Genomic DNA, 19,279 nt, shown 5'->3' with positions numbered 1-19,279 from the left:
AAAGGACTCGTGGACAAATGTTGAAGCAAATTTCTGCTTCCTCAGAATCTTATTTACCCAGGGCTGCCTCAATATTCATGCATGTATACCTTCTTTCATTCACTTGACTAGCTTTAATTTGGTACCTCCTGTGTTCCAGGCAGTGCTAAGGATTGGGGGTGTAAAAATGAACACAATATATTTTCTGTTTTTAGGCATTCTACTCTAGTGGAGGAGAAATAAACCAACAATCAAAATACATAGTGACAAATGTGTAAGGGAAGACTCTAAGGGATTCCACTGGAGGATTGTGTAAAATAGAGGGACTCCATTTACCTATAAACTATTTTTGAAGTTAAAATCTTTATTTACAGGACTATGAGATGATGCTCATTTAGTATAATGTACATTGAATCCAGTCAACCATTGCTGGCCTTACATTACCAGCTCTTGGAATGCCTCACTACATTTCTTCTCTGAAGATACGGTGCCAACAAAGCTTAAAATATTTTAATATCTGGTCAAGTCAGCCGCTCTGACAGCAACTGATTTGCTGAATGTCAAATCTGTTCACTCTGGAATTTAATGGGTTTTAATAAGGTTCAGGATGGGATAAATCTAAATAATGTTTGAGTAAGTATTTACCAATTTAACTTTTTATATTTTGGTTGAATAGGAGGCATTTATATCTCTCAATATGGATTTACATCATGAGCATGAATGCAGCGCCACTATTCATTTTATGGATTATAATATATCTTGACACAATCCGGGGAATTTGAAAGGTAGAGTTGACACTCCATCATTTGCTTGCACAATTGTGTCTTTTCCTAAAGCTGAACAACTTAAGAAGGGGGTGATTATAGATGTTAACTTTGATGCTGCTGACGTTTGTCACCTTATGTCATAACCTTAACATTATTTAAACATATTTGTGGAAGGGCTTCCTGATTGTTCAAAGCACAACCTAGTATTCTGCAATGTACAGGCTCCTGTAACATTTGCTCCATCAGCAATCAACACATCAGCTTTTCTTTGAGAGGTAAATATTATGTGTCATGTTCCATAGGGGAAAACATTAAGAACTGCTATGACATGGTCTTGGATAATTTTTCCCCCTAGTTTCCCTTTGTTTTAGAGGTTACTTATATCAGAAATGAAATAGCCTGTGAATTTCTCTTTGTCCTTCATCAATCAAAGCTGATCAATTATAAGACCAGCAAAACTGGATCACAACTCCAAGCTACGTGGTCATATTACACTCATATTATTACTAAAAGCCACATCTATATTCCAAACTGGGATACTATAACCCCTTTGTCATTTTCCAATAAAAAGACCATACCAAATAGGCAGAGCACACCGTAATTAGCAGCTGGCAGAGAAAGCTGTAAATCTATATGAGTTCTGAACGATTTGCTTACATTGTTGCTTTGTTGACAAATGATGCTGTACATGTTAATGTTCCTGAAATGTCCCCATTGCACCTGACGTGCCAATAAATGCCAGCCAGCTGTATGAATTATGGAAATAAGATTTTTGTTTATGAAGGTATCCCAGACATTTATTTTACAGCATTCCTCTCGACAGATTTAATGTCTGGAGTTACATTGAGAAGATATTTGCTACCTGACATAACGGATAATGGAAACTTTAAAGGCTCTTTTTTTTTCTCCTTTTAATGATGAGATTAATACCTCCACACACGCACACACATGCACACACATATATGTATTTTAACATTTACCTTTGGACTTTATAATTTTCTCTTAATTTTTAAACATCACGCATTCCTGCTCAAGAGTTAAATAAGGTATCAATTTCCAATTAAGACTAGGAGTGAATATTTAGAGTTATATACTGATAATTTTCATTTCCATTCCAATCATTCTTTTATTGTGTTATGTGAATAGCACAAAAATATTTTGTATGAATTATAATATTTTGCATTTGTTGATCTATTTATTGTTGGTCTAAAAGAGCTTTACTTGTGGGTATTTCTTTTATATGTTACAGGAGTTAGTACTTCTGTAAATAGTTTTATATTAATATACTTTAAAATAACAGAGTCTATGGCTGGGGAATCCCATAAACTTTGCCTCATTGCACATTGCACGACTTAAACCCCTTATTCAGATAAGAGATTTTATTAATTATTTTTAAAGAGCTCTCACATGAGATAAAAATTACCTGATCTTACAATAATCATAAAATAGCCACTGATTCTGAATCTTATAAACACAGTAATAAAATAAACCATACTAATTTAAAAACCTTTCCTCTAACATAAGTATAAAATGTATAATTCCCAGATATGAATGCCAGTCTTCTCAAGTTTTAATCTTCAAAACATTTGTGTGATAGATGTTCACTATTGTCTTTGAATTATTCTACTTTGCCATAGGTCAAAGGGGACTAGAAATTATGATTTCTGGGCTATAGTAATATTTTTGTCTTCTGTTTCAATACTGAAGAATGGACTGAACCGGTACCTAAAACAGTTGATGTTATGTGGCCAATAAGATTTTGAATTTGATCATTGACCTCCAAATGATTTGCCATATCATATGGCATGTGATTTAGAAAAGAACCAATGAGTACAGGCTAATTGGCCCTCTCTGAGTGAGTGGTTGCATGCTTTTTCACCTGGGTTAAATTGTTTAGTTGATTTTTACATACATAGGCCAATGCGCTTTGTCCACAGAATGTTTGATATACCTTCCCACATCCTATTCAAGATCTCTAAGCTACCTAAAGTCTCAAAGCAGTATGAAAAAATGCCTCTTTACGGAACTTTGAACAATGGAGGCTTAGGGATGATTAACATATAAATAGGGAGGAAAGTCAAATCACTTTTGTGACCAAAGGCAATCCCCCTCAAATGTTTCTTTCCTCACAAAAGAATCCAGATGGCAAAAATGATGCTTAAATAAATGCTGGCTACAGCTCAATTCTTCTGGTTCACACTGGCTACAATAGACACTCACATTTATATATTAACCATTTCACAGATTTTGTGCAAAGAGTAAGCTACTTGTCCATAGGCCTATCGTGTTTAAAGAGTTAAGTCTCCAGTTCTTGGCATTGCTGCTTTAGTCTGTATTTGCTCAAAGGAGGATTAAGGGTAATGTGCAGCAGAGGAACAACGTAAGGAGACCTGGACTATATCTCTCTCCTCAATATACCTGCACAACGGGAAATACAGGGCTCCAGACTCCACTCTCCATGTTTTCTTTCACGTGCATGGAATTCATTGAAACTAATGGGAAGGAAATTATAGTCGTCTCACAGGTCTCCTAACTACAGGTTTCTGTGTGGATAAATTTAACTTGTCAAGGTTTCTTACAAAATGACACAACGAAAGTCAAATAGTCAACGAAGAATAGCAGGAAAATCTAAAAGTATTCAATTCCCCCATTTCAGTTAAATAAAACCAGATACATCATAGGCAAAGATCAGAGTTTGACTGGAGATTTTCCAAAATGATACCGTAATTTCTTACTGAGTTGTGAAGTTAAACACACACAAAGTAATAAATATCTGGAAAAATAAAGATAGTTCATCTAATTATCTCAGAGTATAATTTAAAATATGAATTTTTTATAAACAAATTTTTTCATATACTCCACTAGGATATACTAGGATTGACATTAGAAAAATTGAAAGAAGGAGTTGCTGAATGTTGTCTGACTACCAATCATTCAGAAAGAGCATTTCATCCAGGAAATATTGAATATAATAAATAATATTTGAAACAGAGAAATGGGCTATGCTGCTTTATTGGGGCAAACTAAAGTAGTAAAAGAAAGTTTCTTCAAACACAAATCCTTCTCAAAATAGAGTTATGAGAAATTTTATCCCAGCAATACTTGCAGAATAATAAAATAATAATAACCATTTATCTCATTTGCATTTTGTGTTGGAACTTCCTAAGGTAGGAAGGATGATTAATTTTGTGTTATAACTGAAGAAGCAGAGTCCTGAGATGTTTCAACCTATTCAAGGCTGTGCCAGTTTTACAAAGCAAGGCTTGAATTTATCCCAGGGCAATGTGATTCCAGAACTCACATTTTAAAGCACATATTATTTTGTGCTTAGAAATGAAATATGCTGATTATCACAATCTAATTTTAGGATTTAATGAATGTGTTTTGGAAACTTTACCGAAAAATGGAAAGCAAAGCCAAGTGGATTGGGGAAGAGGATCCTTTGGACAGAACAGAAGTTGGTAGGAAAGGATAAGCAACAAAAATAATTAACCAAGCAGTTGTGAACAGTAAGGTGGACGTGGTACACCAAATGGGTACTTTTGGAAATTTACTAGAAGAATCTTTTTCAGGCTCCTGAATACATGATATCCCAAACTCACACGGGTCATCATCAGGAGAAGCCCTGAATCGGAGGCCTAATTTTTGAGAACAAATTGCTCCTGAGTAGAACATAAATTACAAAATGAGAACTTGTCTACCTCACTGTTCACAATTGCTTTATTAATTATTTTTGCTACTAATCATTTCCTAGAAACTTCTGTTCTGTCGAGAGGATCCTCTTTCCCAATCCACTTGGCTTTGCTTTCCATTTTTTCAGTGAAGTTCCCCAAATGAGACTATCATCTGCAACAGATACTGAATCAAGGGAAAGAAAATGTATATGCATTAACTACTAAGAGCTAATTATTTGAAATTGCAACTATAATACTCATCAACTCATGAAAGATGTCCACCCCTACACCAAGCTTTAGTCTCACTGTTTTTCACTAGTCCCAAAAGTCCTCCGAGCCAGGGCCACATCTTATTCATTTTTATACTCTGTTGCATTGTGCCTGGGACATAACAGCCATTCAATTCATGTTTGTTAAAGGAGAGTGACTGCAGGCTCATGAAGCCTACCCTAGACCTAGAGAGAGGCTGAATTTAAGACAACACTGCATCTTGACTAAAAGCACATTGACGTTAGATTCAATCAATCCCAGGTTTGAATGTTGGCTCTGTCACCTACTAGCTGTGCACCCTTAGGCAACTTAACCTCACTAAGCTTCAGTTTCCGTGTCAGCACAACTGAGACAGTGATGTCTACCTCTTTGTAGTCTACGTTTATTAAGTGAGGTAATATTTGTAAAGCACACCATGCCATGGTGGTACATACAAGTATTCAAGAAATGCTGTTAAAGCTGTAGTAGTTGAGATGGTCAAAAAGCAAATGCTGGAAATTTTTGACTCAAACTTGTCATCCTAGGATAGTAAGAGCAGTCAACTTTTGTAGGCAGTAGAGTGTACACAGAGAAGTGGACTCCTCAGAACAGAGATTAAGTTTCTCTATCATTCCAGTGATTAGTGACCGCTTAAGTGGAGATATATTTTCAGGTAATGAAAATCACACTTTTAATAATATGCTGAAAGGTTGGAATTAAGGTATAGAAATAAAGGCTTGAGAATAACTTGATTTCAAGTGACAGCTGAAATATGCAAGTTCTCTAAGGAAGGAGTGTGTAGAGAAGAAGGCCTAAAGTTGAACCTTCTCCAGCCTAGTTCAATAGGTGAAATACAGAGGAGGAAAAAGCAAAAGGGACCTTTAAGGCCTTTTTAAAGTCTTGACTCAGGAAGTAGGTAAAAAAGGCCACAGAAGAAGGCAGATGGTTGGGGAGGCCAAACATGAATGTAAATTTACTATAGAGCATTGGGAACATGTCCAAGCCAGAAAGGAAATGTATTAAACTGGGCAGAAAATAACAGACTCCAGAATCATTTATTGTTCAACATAGTACAGGTAGTATTTTTTTGTGGGAGAATTTCTGATGGGTATGCCCAGGATGGACACAATCTAATTTTAGATATCCATACCTTTGTCTTCTGCTCATAAAAGCAAACTGGGATGCCACGGGAGTGTGACTTCTTTTTTCTTCTTTTTTTAATGAAAACCTTGATTTTTCTCCAGTTTACTTAGAAGGTAAATAACTTGAAAACATGAGTACTTAGAGCAATTGAGATCACTGTTCAAGAATGTGATAAAGGGTAGAAAGCCAGATGGAGGAGCTGCCCGGAGAGTACCATTGGTGCCCCAGAGAACTTATCCAAAAGGATTTTAAAAGGTCACTTAAAATGTAATGAGCAGGGCAAATTTATATTACTAGAACTTCTCTTGGTAGGAGAATTGCATACAGTTCTTTGATAAGCTGTTGGGGAAGAAGGAGAGGAGGTAAAATCCTAGGTTATGCTTGAGTAAAACCAAAATACTGTTAAATTGTCTTCTAAGGAAGTTGAGCCCAGTTAAGAGAAAGGCTTTTGTTGTGCTGAATGGGGTCTATAAGTTGAGAGGCTGGCAACAGATTTTTTTCTGCTCTTCCAACCCCCAATACTTGAGTATGTCTTTAAGAAATGTTTAATAAATATTTATATCAGTTTAAGGAAGTGACAAATTATTGGTGTGCTTTGTAGGTCAAATGATATGTTCGACCATAGTGCAAAATTATTATCATGCCAGTGGTGTCCACGTCTCCATTCAATTTAGAGGGAGGGCTGGCACTACAGAAATTGTTACGAAAGAGGAAAGATGAAAGAAAGGAAGGTCTTTAGCCTTCATTTTGGGAAGGATAAAATCAACTAAAACAACAGGGATTTGGGAAGGAGTAGTATATTTGATTTGTTTAAATTAATTCATTAGAAAGGAAGAGATTTTTTCAGGAATATGTGAATAAAGATCAAAACACAATGAGACAAACTTCAAAAGTCCAGAGGAACTTGGGTCTTAGATTATTTCCTTTAAAAAGCATCTGGATTGAGGGCTTTGAAAACATACCAAAAGCAATAAAGACTGAAAAAATAGGGAACCACAACAACAGCAAAACCCCTCAATCTTCAATAAAACAAAAATAGCCACAGCTTCAAACCATACACAGTCATGTGTACTGTGAAATACTGTGGCGTCTGTGCCACAGTGAGGAGAGAAACTAAGAGCCAACACAAACTTCAGAAATGGAAGAGGAAAGGGGTTTCCTTAAAAGGGTCACAGTTTTGAGCATGATATCTGATGATCTGATAGAATATCAGGCCATGGGAATGGAATGGGTGCAGCCTGTGAGTAGGGAAATATGCTAGAAATTTATGACACAGAAAGTCAAGGAAGGTGGCATGGAAGCAAAACCATTTTACTGTTTATTCCCAAGCCACATAGCTTAGGAAGAGTTCCAAGGAGGAAGCTGCGTGAAGGAGGGTGAGGAGACAGAAATTTCCAGGTTCCACACACAGAGCTGTGTTACTGAGAGAAAGAGAGAGAGAGAAAGAGAGAGAGAGAGAGGTATTAAATGAGCCAATTCAAGGATTAGTAGTAATCAGAAAAATTAAGTAGGGATTACAGAAGCACCAAGGGATCACTGATTAGACAAGAATAAAAAAGCAGAGGGATATAAATCACAAGAGGAATTACTCAAGAAACCAGGAGAGTTCAGACAAATAGTTATTCTATGGTTGCAAAGAAATTATTTACATAAAATGTATCAGAAGGAATTTTAAAAAAGAGCTATATGTATTCAAAGGGAGGAAAAGCAAGTTTATCAAGCTCAGGAAATAAGTGGAATAAAAAAAAAAACCTACGAGTGTCAAAGTAGAAGAAAAATTGAATATATATAATTGAAAACAGAGGATGACATACAGACTAGAAGAAATTATACAAAATGAAAAGGAAAAGATTAAAGACATAATATATGCCTATGAATAATTTTATGTATATGAATAAAGGTGATTATAATACAAAGACAAATAAAACTAGTGCTCTTGAAGATCAAAGAGCAAATGGAACAGAAAAAAACAAAGATGTAATAGAAGAAAAGTTTTTGGAAATAGAGAAAGACTTAAATTTGCTTACTGAAAAAACATACCTAGTCCCAGGAAAAATTGATACAGCGTGATTAATCTAACATATCCTAGTAGGGCTACTGAAATTTAAGGATAAATAAAAAGCCATATGGTTTTCCAGACAGCACAGGTAATTCATATTAAGAGAGGAAAAAAAAAGGTTGGTCTCAGAATACTTCACAGCAATACTCAGTGCCTGATGAAAAGGTTTGCAAAATTCAGAGAACTTCATTCAGAAACTTGAGAGTAACCTACTCATGCTCCTTTCTTGGAAATGGAACTGGATGACAAAATACAATAAACAGAAAGTTTAAATGAAGCCCTTGAGAATGGAGAAAACTTGGTAAAATGACTAGGTGTGAGCATTTTTTCCTTTGCAGCATAGAACTAAGTCTAAACAGCATTGGGAATGATGATTACAAATGTGAATGTTAACCTTTCAATAAGAAAATCCTAAATAAATTGGAAGACCATCTGGAAGGAAGAATACCTTCCAAATCTTCTGAATAACAAAAGATTTAGTCTAAAATGGAAGTAATTCTTTTGACTTCAAAGTCTTAACATTTTCCTTAAGGTTAAGTTATCTTTTAGGAGCTAATTGTTCTTGGGTCAAGTAAACATTTATTTGAAGTTTAGGCGTTCTTTCAAGCTCATTTAAACTTCTTTTTCTTCTTAAAATTCAAGTAAAACTAAATGTAAAACATTTTACTAAGGAATAACCACTGTGGGAGATTCGTATTCTTATCTATCTTATTCATCTCTGTGTATATCACTATATCAAGCACCATCTTGAATGTTATTCACTGAATATTAACATGTTTATACGTATGTGTATTTAATTATGTGTTTATTTATGGAATGACTAGGTGACAATTTTTTTCTTTTTCTTTGTCTATTTTTGTACTGTTTGAATTTTTGTAACAGTTAATATTTTAATATAAAAAAGTTTTAAAATATTCTTTTAACAAACAGCAATATAGCTGCATAAGATCAGGGCTGAAGTGTTTTTTATCATTCTTTATTCAGTCAACATATGATTATAAAGAAAAGGTACAGGGTTACACAAATCTCTACATTCTTTTAGTTTTAGTCTAGGGAACTATGAACCTCTTGTAGGATTTATCTTGCATTTGTCTAAATTTAGAAAGGACATTTTAAATCTCAGGATGCTTTCTTAACATCCAGAATGTTTCTGATCCATCTCTCTGTGCCTTTATCAATATGCTTAGGGAATATAAAATTGTTTTCATAGCAAAAAGTAAAATACAAATACAAAGATATTTGCAAGATATTCCAAAGCCAAATACCAATTATTTGGGACTATTTCGAATTACAGATTTCACGTCCAGTTGTTCTGATATTGGTCATATTTCATTTTCAGAATTTTTCAGGTATTTAGATTTAAAATCTTGCAACTGAGAATAAAAGATGTATGATAAATTATTTACATTCATAAAGACTGCTTTGCTGAATTATAGCTTGACTTCAATTAGCTTCAGTAGATACGTGCTCTGTGTCTATATTGTCAGATTTTTTTAATGTTCTAATTATCCAGATTATGTTGCAATAATATTGTTATTCTCTTCTAGAGTTTTAGTTTACCAGGGTGTTGCAAATAGATTGTGAATGTTCACGTACTTTGATATCTGGAAGACTTCGAATGTACTGCTGATTCTCTGGCCTGCCTTGTGTCTATACTGTTGGAATAATTTTGTTCAAATTCTTTTGGACGTTTACCTTCATGACACTTCTTTCCAAATATCTGACTTCAATAGAAGGCATCTTTAGCAGTTCCAAAAAATAAGAATGGTAACTCTTGGGTGATATGTTCTCATATTGCATTTATTTAATCTGTTAGTTAATGGAGAATACAAAATATAATGCTTCAGTTTTAAACTTTCAAATTCACCTAGAAACATCTCAATATAGATAAAAAATAAGAGTTAGTTGAAACTGTGAGAAATAACAGGAGAAACTAGTTTTCTCAACCAATAAAATGCCTAAAAATTAGTAGTAGACATTTAACTATAAGTAAATAAAATCAGTATTTTGCAGTAATTGTACAAAAAAAAATCCTTGGAGAACTCTCTTTTATTCAGAATTATTTCTAAACATAAGAATTGCTAGTTTATCTTTGCTCACAAGAGGTCTTCCAGTCTGAGCTTTAACTTGATCTCCATGTTTAAATAAACTCAGACAAAATATTAGAAATATCCCTAACAGAACCTAACTCCCTACATTAATTCTCGATTTGTCTAAGAATTCAAAAACATTGTTTTAAACAGATTCGGTTAAGTAAATCCATGCCATCTACCTTTCTGACTCTTTTTTTTTTTTTTTTTAAATGAATGCAAGCAACATCCATCATGAGTAACTTGACTTTCTATAAAAGTAACAGTTCATAAAAATCTGTGAAACTACTACTGGGAACAAACAAATTAAACAAATGACAATGTAAAATAATAAAACTGCTGTTGTCCTCCTCTGGTGGAAGAATTGCTTCTTCTGTGGGACTAATACATCTTGCAGAAACAATTTTAAATAATATGAAACATATGGATTCAGCTTTTATTATTCTTCTAAAAGAAGACAATTATATTTATGTGATAAACTGTTCAGTGTTAGTAGCATGATGTTTATATTACTGGCCACTTAAATAATCTTTGACATGTTCCTATGTGAATCAACAGCCCTCTTCCCTTGAAATCCCTCTTACAATTTAAGCCCTGTCTCTTCACAATGGCGCTCATGTGCCTTTCAGCGCATCAGGAGTGTAGCAGAGCTCTACATGAGACCAGTGAAGAAACAATTTCCTTACGGTGGATATGACTAACGTACATTCATCTCCTCTTCCCTTCCACACACCTTCCGTCTGAGTTCTCTCCTATTCCTGAAGAGAAAGTTGGGAATTGACCTCAGTCAGTGTTTGGTGGAATGAAAGGAAAGCAGCTTTTGAAGTTTTGCTTTTGCTAAAGGAACAATCAGTTTGGTGTTACCCGTGAAAAGTTTCTGAAGTACTATCTCCTCCTCACTCTTTGGTTAGAGATGTTTTTTATATTATTTTTAAAGAAGTTTTGCAGAGTAGAGAGAAACCTGTAGACATTTGCTGAGTTGCCTTCCACAATTCATCTAAAAATGCTTAATAAAAGCAGAGAAAAGTTTGTCACCTCATCTTTCAGTATGACTGGCCCCTCACCCACATAGACATTTCTGGAGGAAACAGATTAATTTCCAAATTGTCACTTTGGCTCACTCATCGGTTGCTGCTGTGTGTTTAGATAACGCTTGTTAAAAAGTGATGGAGTTTGCTCTGCTGCCTTGTGCTTCTGAAACGAATCTCTTACAGAATATCAGTTGGCTTAGTATTTACCCATGCCCCTCCTCATTGCCCTACAGAGTGAGTTGAATAATTCTAATAATCAAAGGCACAGAGTCTGCATCTAGTTTGGAAGTGAAACCATGGGTAATTTTCAAATGGGGTGCCCTCAATTTTTGATGAACTGTCACAGAAACAGGAATTACCACAATTCAAAAATCCCATCCACTAAAGGACAGAGATCGGCATCTGTGGATGATTTCTTCTAACCCACTACCCTCAAATTTCCTTCCCTGCCCCCCTAATAAAAACACACTCCTTTGCCTCATGCTTCCAATTTAGCGCAATCATGCCTCTTACTGGCCATTGCCTTGCAGGACACCAGCTGTCAAACACATAGATGCAAGATATGGGGTTTGAAATAAAAAGCCTTATTAAGGTAAAAGATGTGCAAGTCTTTACATCACGTCCAATATTAGACTCAAATAAGACTGCTCAGCATGCAGAAGCAAGAACGCAACTGCATCATAAACACTTGAAATGAAGGAATGCTAAATGGCTGTTACCACTTTCCAGAGTCTTTAGATGAGTAATCTAATCTCATCTCATCTCATCTCATCTCATGTCTTTCAGAGAAAAAACTGGTCCCGTTCCCACCCCTTCTAATCCCCTTCCCACCAATGAAGTAAGTGATTGTGAGAGAAGCTCTAATTCCTTGGAAGGTTTTAAGAAACTGTCTTTGAAGATAAGATTTTGCTCTTCCATAGATTCTGAGAATCTGAAGTTGGGGAAGCTGCCAGGCGAGCTCAGAATGTGCCATTTCTGGAATTGGAGCAGCTAATATCATGCACAAATAAACTGCACTTTTTTTCTTTTTTGCAATAACTCAGTTAAGACTCATTTATTTATATCACTTCTGCAGTAGTCCTTATGCCAGGTAGTAAAGGCAAAGGTGAGACGCAATACTTGCCCTTATGGAATTCAGGCTCTTCAAAGTGAGAAAATAATGCTATGAAAAAAGGATGTATAAAATGGAGAAAGACAAGAGGAGAAAGGGAGGGGTTATCTGTGCCTGAGGGATTTAAGGACAGTTTCAGAGATGTGATGGTTTTGACGATTTCAGCTTGATTTTGAAGGATGAACAAGGAATTTGCAGGCATTTGTGGGGCTGTGGAGTGGAAGTGTATTCTGGGAAGGACTAAAGTGTGTGCAGTGGTTCATAGTTATGCACTAGCAGGCATAGCAAGTTGCTGGTTTGATACCATTAGCCCAGCTCTTCATAAAGTGAAGCTATAGAAAATTGCAGCTTGTCTAACAAATGTTACAGTATATCGGGATAGATGTTGCTTGGCTCCTGTATCTTTTAGCTTTTTGTGGAGCTAATTAATCAAGCAGCTAAGCTTGAAAACATGGATTCTGTTTAAGCATATTTGTGTTTGACTCTGGTTACCAGCCTCATGTCCTTAGTCAAATTCCTTATTGCACTATACCTTAGTCTGAAGATGGGAATGATACTAGTACCTGGTACATAGGATTATTGTGATGATCCGTAAGAAAATGCCAATCAAACACTTAGCACACACAGTACCTGGCACATAGTAAGTGCTCAATAAACATTAGTTATCATTCTCACCATCACTATTAAGCATCCATTATGGGCACTTTGAGGGTAAAAAATATAGAATGTGATATGAATCTACCCCTGAGGATCTAGATATTTTTGGCTGGGGATACAAGGCATTAAATGCAGAATTAGTGTAAAGAGAAAATTACATATATTAATTAGTACTATGTACTTATGTAATGAAAAATACCCTAGAAAATAGAGCAATTTAAGGCATTAATTATTGTAAAATACTATTAAATTAAAAAAAGAAAACATATGAAAGGAGGAAGAGTACAGAAATAAGGTGAATTCATCAAAGGAATTTGGAACTTGACCTGGGTTTTGAAACATGGTCTAAGCAAGGGAATATCAGGAAAACAAAAGACCCAGAACATGGGATCTGTTGCTACCATCAAGCCATAGAAATGTAAATAAACATACCATTTTCTGCCTGTAATAATTACATTCGCTTGCAGGAGCATAAGATTCATATTGGGCATGGGTTGAAGATAATAGCATGTGGTCAGCTTCTGGAGAATGTGGTGAACTCTGAAGAAATTTATCTGGCTTTTGTACTAACAGATATATGAAATCCTCAGTTAAATTTTGTCTTTTCATTTCCTATTTAATTGCGATAGCACAAGTCTCTGAAATAATTGACATATTGAATACTCTAAGTTGAGACAATTACTTTTACCTATCTTTGGGCCCCTGAGTCACTACTAAATAAATATGAAACAGAAAATATTGTTTGAGTTTTTCCTCTAACTTTAGAATATACCATCAACCTAGTCTTCTATTGGCTCTGTCTCCAAATCACTGGAAAATTTAAGCAAGATTGTAAATAAAAAGGGCTTTCCTCATTTCCCAGCGTTCTTCCTTAATAACACAAACAAATGTTGTTCCAGCGCTGGTAATAGAGGGAGGAGCTCTGTGTGGGCAGAGCTGGGTAAAGCTCAGAATTGTTGCTCACTTAAAAGTGTGCCCTTCCAAAATATTTATTAACCAAAAAATCAAGCTTCTTCGTCTATTTTAAAAGTTGCCTTAAAACACTGGCCTCTCTTGACAAAATATCTAGGTAATTTCCTCCATGTGAGGCATATCCTTTGAGCAGTTTTTCTGGAAATGGGGATGGACCTGTGTTGCTCCAATTATTCTTTCTGGTCCAGCTCCCCTCATGATCATGGGCACACATTTCTGAGAACATGGATCTGAACTAAGGGCACAATCTATATCCACGGAATATAAAGAAAGGATCAAACTGACCCACGCGGAGACTGGAAGTATTGTACCCTAACTCAGCTAACTAAACACTGACAGTGTTTTCTCAAGGGGAGAAAACCATGGTAGGTCAAATTCAAACAGATTCAGATTTGTCAAGATAGTGCCCATGATGTGAATCAGCTACAAGTCCTCTTAGAAGAGGACAAACTTGTGTTTGAATTAGTTGCCCATTCAATAGCAACTATGAATGGCAACTTTACACCTTCTGATTTCACTACCCCTGCGAAGACTATGTACTTAGACGCCTCCTATCACATTTTAAATGCTCTTTTAAATATTCAAATTATACAATTATATCTAATTATACAATACATTGTATTTGATTACAAAATAATAATACAGTTTTGGCATCATTGTCGTCTTACAGCATTTGCCTTATTATGCTGTGGCATTTTGAGTATTTTTGATCAAACCATATAAATGGAACAGGTTTTGCATACTGGGGATCTTAAAACCCACTTTAAAGATATTTACTATCAAAGCACATTTTTCTGTTTGGCTGGAAAAAAATAAGAATTTTGTAGTGTGTATTATGAAATGTTAAATATTAATACTATTTAAAGTTAATGGTATGCCAAAGAAAATGGCTAATAGTACATTACACAATTAAATGCCTATCATATTAGTTCATCTATTAACAAAATAAAATAGAATCAAATAGAAGGATTCTGATTTGTAGTTTTTTAGCAAGAGTTGCCCATGTGTAAAAGCTAAATTATTTATTCAATTTTTTACTGCTGGATACATCAGTTTGCAATTATTTGCATTATATTTGAATGCTTTATCATGGGTCCGTGATACAACAAAAGACCGTTTTCTCTTTTTGTATGAAGGCATCTTCGTATGCACAGATGCCACTAACAATGACAAAAGCACCAACCAAAAAATCACCTTCCCCTATGCCTAGAGAGTCATTAAGGATTTCTAAATATCCTGGAGTCACCAAAGATCACAATACTACTCTTTCAAACCCTTTGCTGAACTGTATTTGTTATGACAACTGAACCTGTTTCTGGGGTACGTAGTTCTACATCATTATTCTGACTCTCCCAACGTTCACCTTTGCCTGTCCAAGGTTAAGTCTCTCCTTTTTAATACTCTATGTTGTAACTTTGTATATCTTGGTCCATGCTTGTATACTATCAAGTGGTTATTTTTTTTCCTTTTCAATGTTGGTAGCCTAAAATACTTTGAAAGCATGTAGGTTTTGCTCCTAAAACATTTCAAAGATTATAGATTAATTAAATGCTGGGAACATGTTAAGGCCCATGCTTGTGCTGGAGCAAGCTAACCAATTTAACTGGGATGCAATTACCCCTTTCCTGAGCCTATCAATTGCAGCAAAGTTTGTGTACATCATCTCCCAAAGCAATTACTGCATGTTTAAAAAAGCTCCCAAACCCTATGAAATGGATTTATCTAAAGAGTTTTAAGCACGTTTGAGGACTGTTTGAGGATAAGAACATTGCTTTAGTGATGCCTGATGTCTCTCGCACACACCAGTCTCCATGGTATGACATTCATTGTCTTAACAGTAAAAGTTCATCTACTCATTGTAGAGAGCATAGTGTACCAAGTTTCCTTGGGGGAACATACTTCTCCTCCATCCCAGTTCATGTGCTCTGGATGGGACTCTACCCCGACCTCCAAGTATGGACCATGTGATGCTTGTCTAAGCCAATCTGCCCATCTGATTTTCTTAGCCACAGTGGTTGACTCAGGAATATCCATTAATGAGCCAATTTCGGTCATTAGTACTCAAGTCTGTTTAGGAAAGAGATTCCTGATGAACTAGAAGAAGGGACCCTGTTGACCCAGAGATAATTGCAGCCACTTTTGCCACCATGTGAAGCCTAAGCAGAGCTGAGGGATCCAGAGAGACTAGGTCCTGATGAAGCTGTTTAAGTGACCAATTCTAGTCATGCTTGAATCTGGATTATTTTCTGACTTTCTTAGTTACATGACAAAAATATTTAAGTCAATTGGGATTGGTTTTCTATTCCTTGAAATCAAAAGAATCCTAACTGATTCACTTGTAATTTTTATTTACTCCTTTGTTTTCTTTAATGGTGTTGAGTTTTTCAGCTGCTGCATAGTGAGAGACCAAACATGTCAATAAATGAAAAAAATCAACATTTCATCGTTATCCCCAGTGAAGGGGACTGTATTTTAGCTGATATAAGGAATGGGCTGATAGTATGTTTAAACTCAACAGACAACTTAAATTGAACATTGAGATCTTGAATGCAGATGGCAGTTTCATCAATTTTTTAAGAGTCTGTCAAAAAATGTGACTTAACGAAAATAAATCTCATCAACCTGAGCCCAAACAAAGTGAAAGTAAAGTGGGAAGACTGTGGTTAGATACATCATTTTAGTTTTTCTATATTTTTTTTTAAAGATTTTTTTGATGTGGACCATTTTTAATGTCTTTATTGTATTTGTTACAATATTGCTTCTGTTTTATGTTTTGGTTTTTTGACCGAGAGGCATATGGGATCTTAGATCCCCGACCAGGGATCGAACCTGCATCCCCTGCACTGGAAGGTGAAGTCTTAACCCCTGGACCGCCAGGGAAGTCCCTAGGTTTTCTGTATTTGTGACTTGCTTTTATTTCTCAGTTAGGGGGTTTGTTCCATCCACAGTTAAATGACAGCTTTATAGACAGAAAGACAGTGTCTGTGGTCATCAGCTGAAGTCATGAAGTGGATGGGACATTTCCTGTTGGGAAGATTATTTTGGACTTCCTGTCATTCCAGTGGCAGTCAACTCAATATATGGTTTGCATAATGAACAAGAGTCAACCAAACTAGTCTAGTCATACCTTATAGCAAAGGGGGGGATTTAGTTAGTGGGTAAAACAGGGCTAGTCTTAGTAAAATTGTTAAGTAAAATGTGGCTTTTTCATCTAACTCATTGTTAGAGTCAAGGCTTTTTTTTTTTTGCTCTTAAGCTTCTAGGACTTCTGAGTTCTTCATTCTCTATCATATACGCCTCCTCTCTTCTGACTCTTCCAAAATCTCCTACTCTTTGTTGTATTCTCTTGGAGGTATCCTAAGATATATGCTATCCTGCCTGATAAACAGATTTGTGCTCATTATATTTCCTTAATGTGTAAACCTCATATGATATTTGAATTCTAATCATCAATTTTTATTAATGCAATACTGTAACCCAGAAACAGAAAACATGTGGCAAGCATATTGAGGCTCTTTTTAAAAAATAATGCCAATGCCACACATCACTAATGGATCACAGAACTCATTCTCTTTAGGACAATGCTTCAGTATCCTTCTTAACACAACCATCTAATCAGCCACTAATAATCAACTGTGTTTAGTATAAGAGGTAAAATTATTTGCCTTTCCTGCCTTAGCTGATGAATTGATTTTCTAATTGTGGCATTTCAGGCACAGTGAAATAGCGGTGGGAAATTATTTTGTATATAAAGAATTTCTTCATTGGCACAAAGCATCCACCTACACTGCTGTCAAATCAGGTTAGTCCATGAGTATTTTAAACTTGTTAAATAAGAGATATAGATTTGGGTGTTACCAAACAGTGCTTTTTATATTGTCATTTGAATATGGATGTACTCAGTGACCTAAGTGAGTTTATATTCCACCTCCTCCAGTTTAGATTATTTATAAAATAATTCAGGGCACTTCTTTGTCAGAATAACATATTCCATCTAGAGAAGGCTAAATCAAGTACTCCAGTCCCTGCTTTCTTTTCCTTCCCTCTTGCCCCCAGAATAGGACTATTCATATGGAAAACAAAATACAGGCACCATTAGAATGGTATCATCTCTTATTTACTTCACAAAACAGAATACAATATGGGTTGCTGTGAAATACAAATGAACTGTAATCCTCATCAGGTTTGGAAATAATGGATTCAGGCTAACATTTCCAGAAGAAATATGAAGGCAGTATTCTAAATTTCCTATTCTTTCCCAAATGAGTTTGCACAAAATGTGTCGCTAGGAAGAGTAATGTGCCCATCACATAGTGAAATTTCCCACTTGCAAAATGAAAATGAAAAGTCTGCATTTTAGGATGGCGTATTTAAACACATGCACCATGCTGTTTGTACAGTAGGGAAAAGAAAGCTCCCCCTACTGGAGCATAAAAAGGTCTCATCGCTTTCCTGCACCCCATGGCTCCGTCATATGCAGGAAGGCACAGAAACATACAGTCCTCCCATTATCCCGCACACGATCCTGGTTCTCTCATCAGAACATTACATTTTCCTCATTTCAGTTAATTAAAGGACAGCTGGACATTTCGTTATTGCACCAACCTCAGCTCTGACAAGTTGAAATGGGGCATGTAAAGGTCTTGGTCCCAAAGACACTTGTACCCGAGGCAAACAATTTTAAAATCCATGCCTCTAAGGGAGAAATTTTAAAAAGAAATAAAAATAAAGTGTGTACATATGTGTGCCTGTGTATGGTTTTCACAACATACAAGTGCATACATAAATAGGGAGAGTGAAACTCAGCATGGAAGAATTTTACTAGAGGAATTATATTCATACATATGGAGAGAGAGAGAGAACACACAGGCACACATATGTGCATACTTTAAAGATTACTTTCATTTCTTTTTCACACATATATGTAGAAAGGAATGAAAAAGGAGTCACGTGATTGGTGAGTTGTTATTAATGGTTGGTTATTAACATTTATTGGCAAATCTTTAGACATGTGAAACTCAATATGTATCTATTTTACTCTGTAAGCATAAAAAGCTACTGTAAATGTAAGAGGTTTAGAGGTTTAGAGGCATAGCCAAACTAAAGATAAAAATAATTTTTCCCATGACAAATATGAGGTCACATGTTTTATCAAGAGGGCAAAGGGTTTTATACTGAAAAAGATTCTAACAAAAATTTTCCTCGAAAGAATTTCTAAGCTTGTATAGTTGAAGTATTTGCTGTCCACAGGAAAAACATCTACACTACCTGCTTGTAAAGCAGCTTTAGACTCAACAGTAAAGAAGGTCTCTGGGCTTTAGGCAATGGAGACTTGGTCAGCAAGGTTCCCACTCCTAGAAATCTGAGGTAGTACACTCACATGTTGTTTTTTTTTTTTTTTTAATAAATTTATTTATTTATTTTTGGCTGTTTTGGGTCTTCGTTGCTGCACATGGGCTTTCTTTAGTTGTGGCAAGCGGGGGCTACTCTTCGTTGCGGTGCACAGGCTTCTCATTGCAGTGGCTTCTCTTGTTGCAGAGCACGGGC

At 35.6% G+C, this 19,279-nt stretch overlaps 1 protein-coding gene across 3 annotated transcripts in view; it reads right to left on the bottom strand.

Moving 5' to 3' along the window:
• Nucleotides 1–19,279, bottom strand: part of ARHGAP15 (Rho GTPase activating protein 15) — a 618,973-nt gene that overhangs the window by 157,832 nt on the left and 441,862 nt on the right. The gene's annotated exons all lie outside the window — the stretch shown is intronic.

This window comes from Balaenoptera physalus (genome assembly GCF_965194825.1).
Source record: "Balaenoptera physalus genome assembly, chromosome: 6".
NCBI lineage: Eukaryota > Metazoa > Chordata > Mammalia > Artiodactyla > Balaenopteridae > Balaenoptera > Balaenoptera physalus.
The sequence above is the reverse complement of the archived record's forward strand: the minus strand, read 5'-3'. Positions and strand labels throughout refer to the sequence as shown.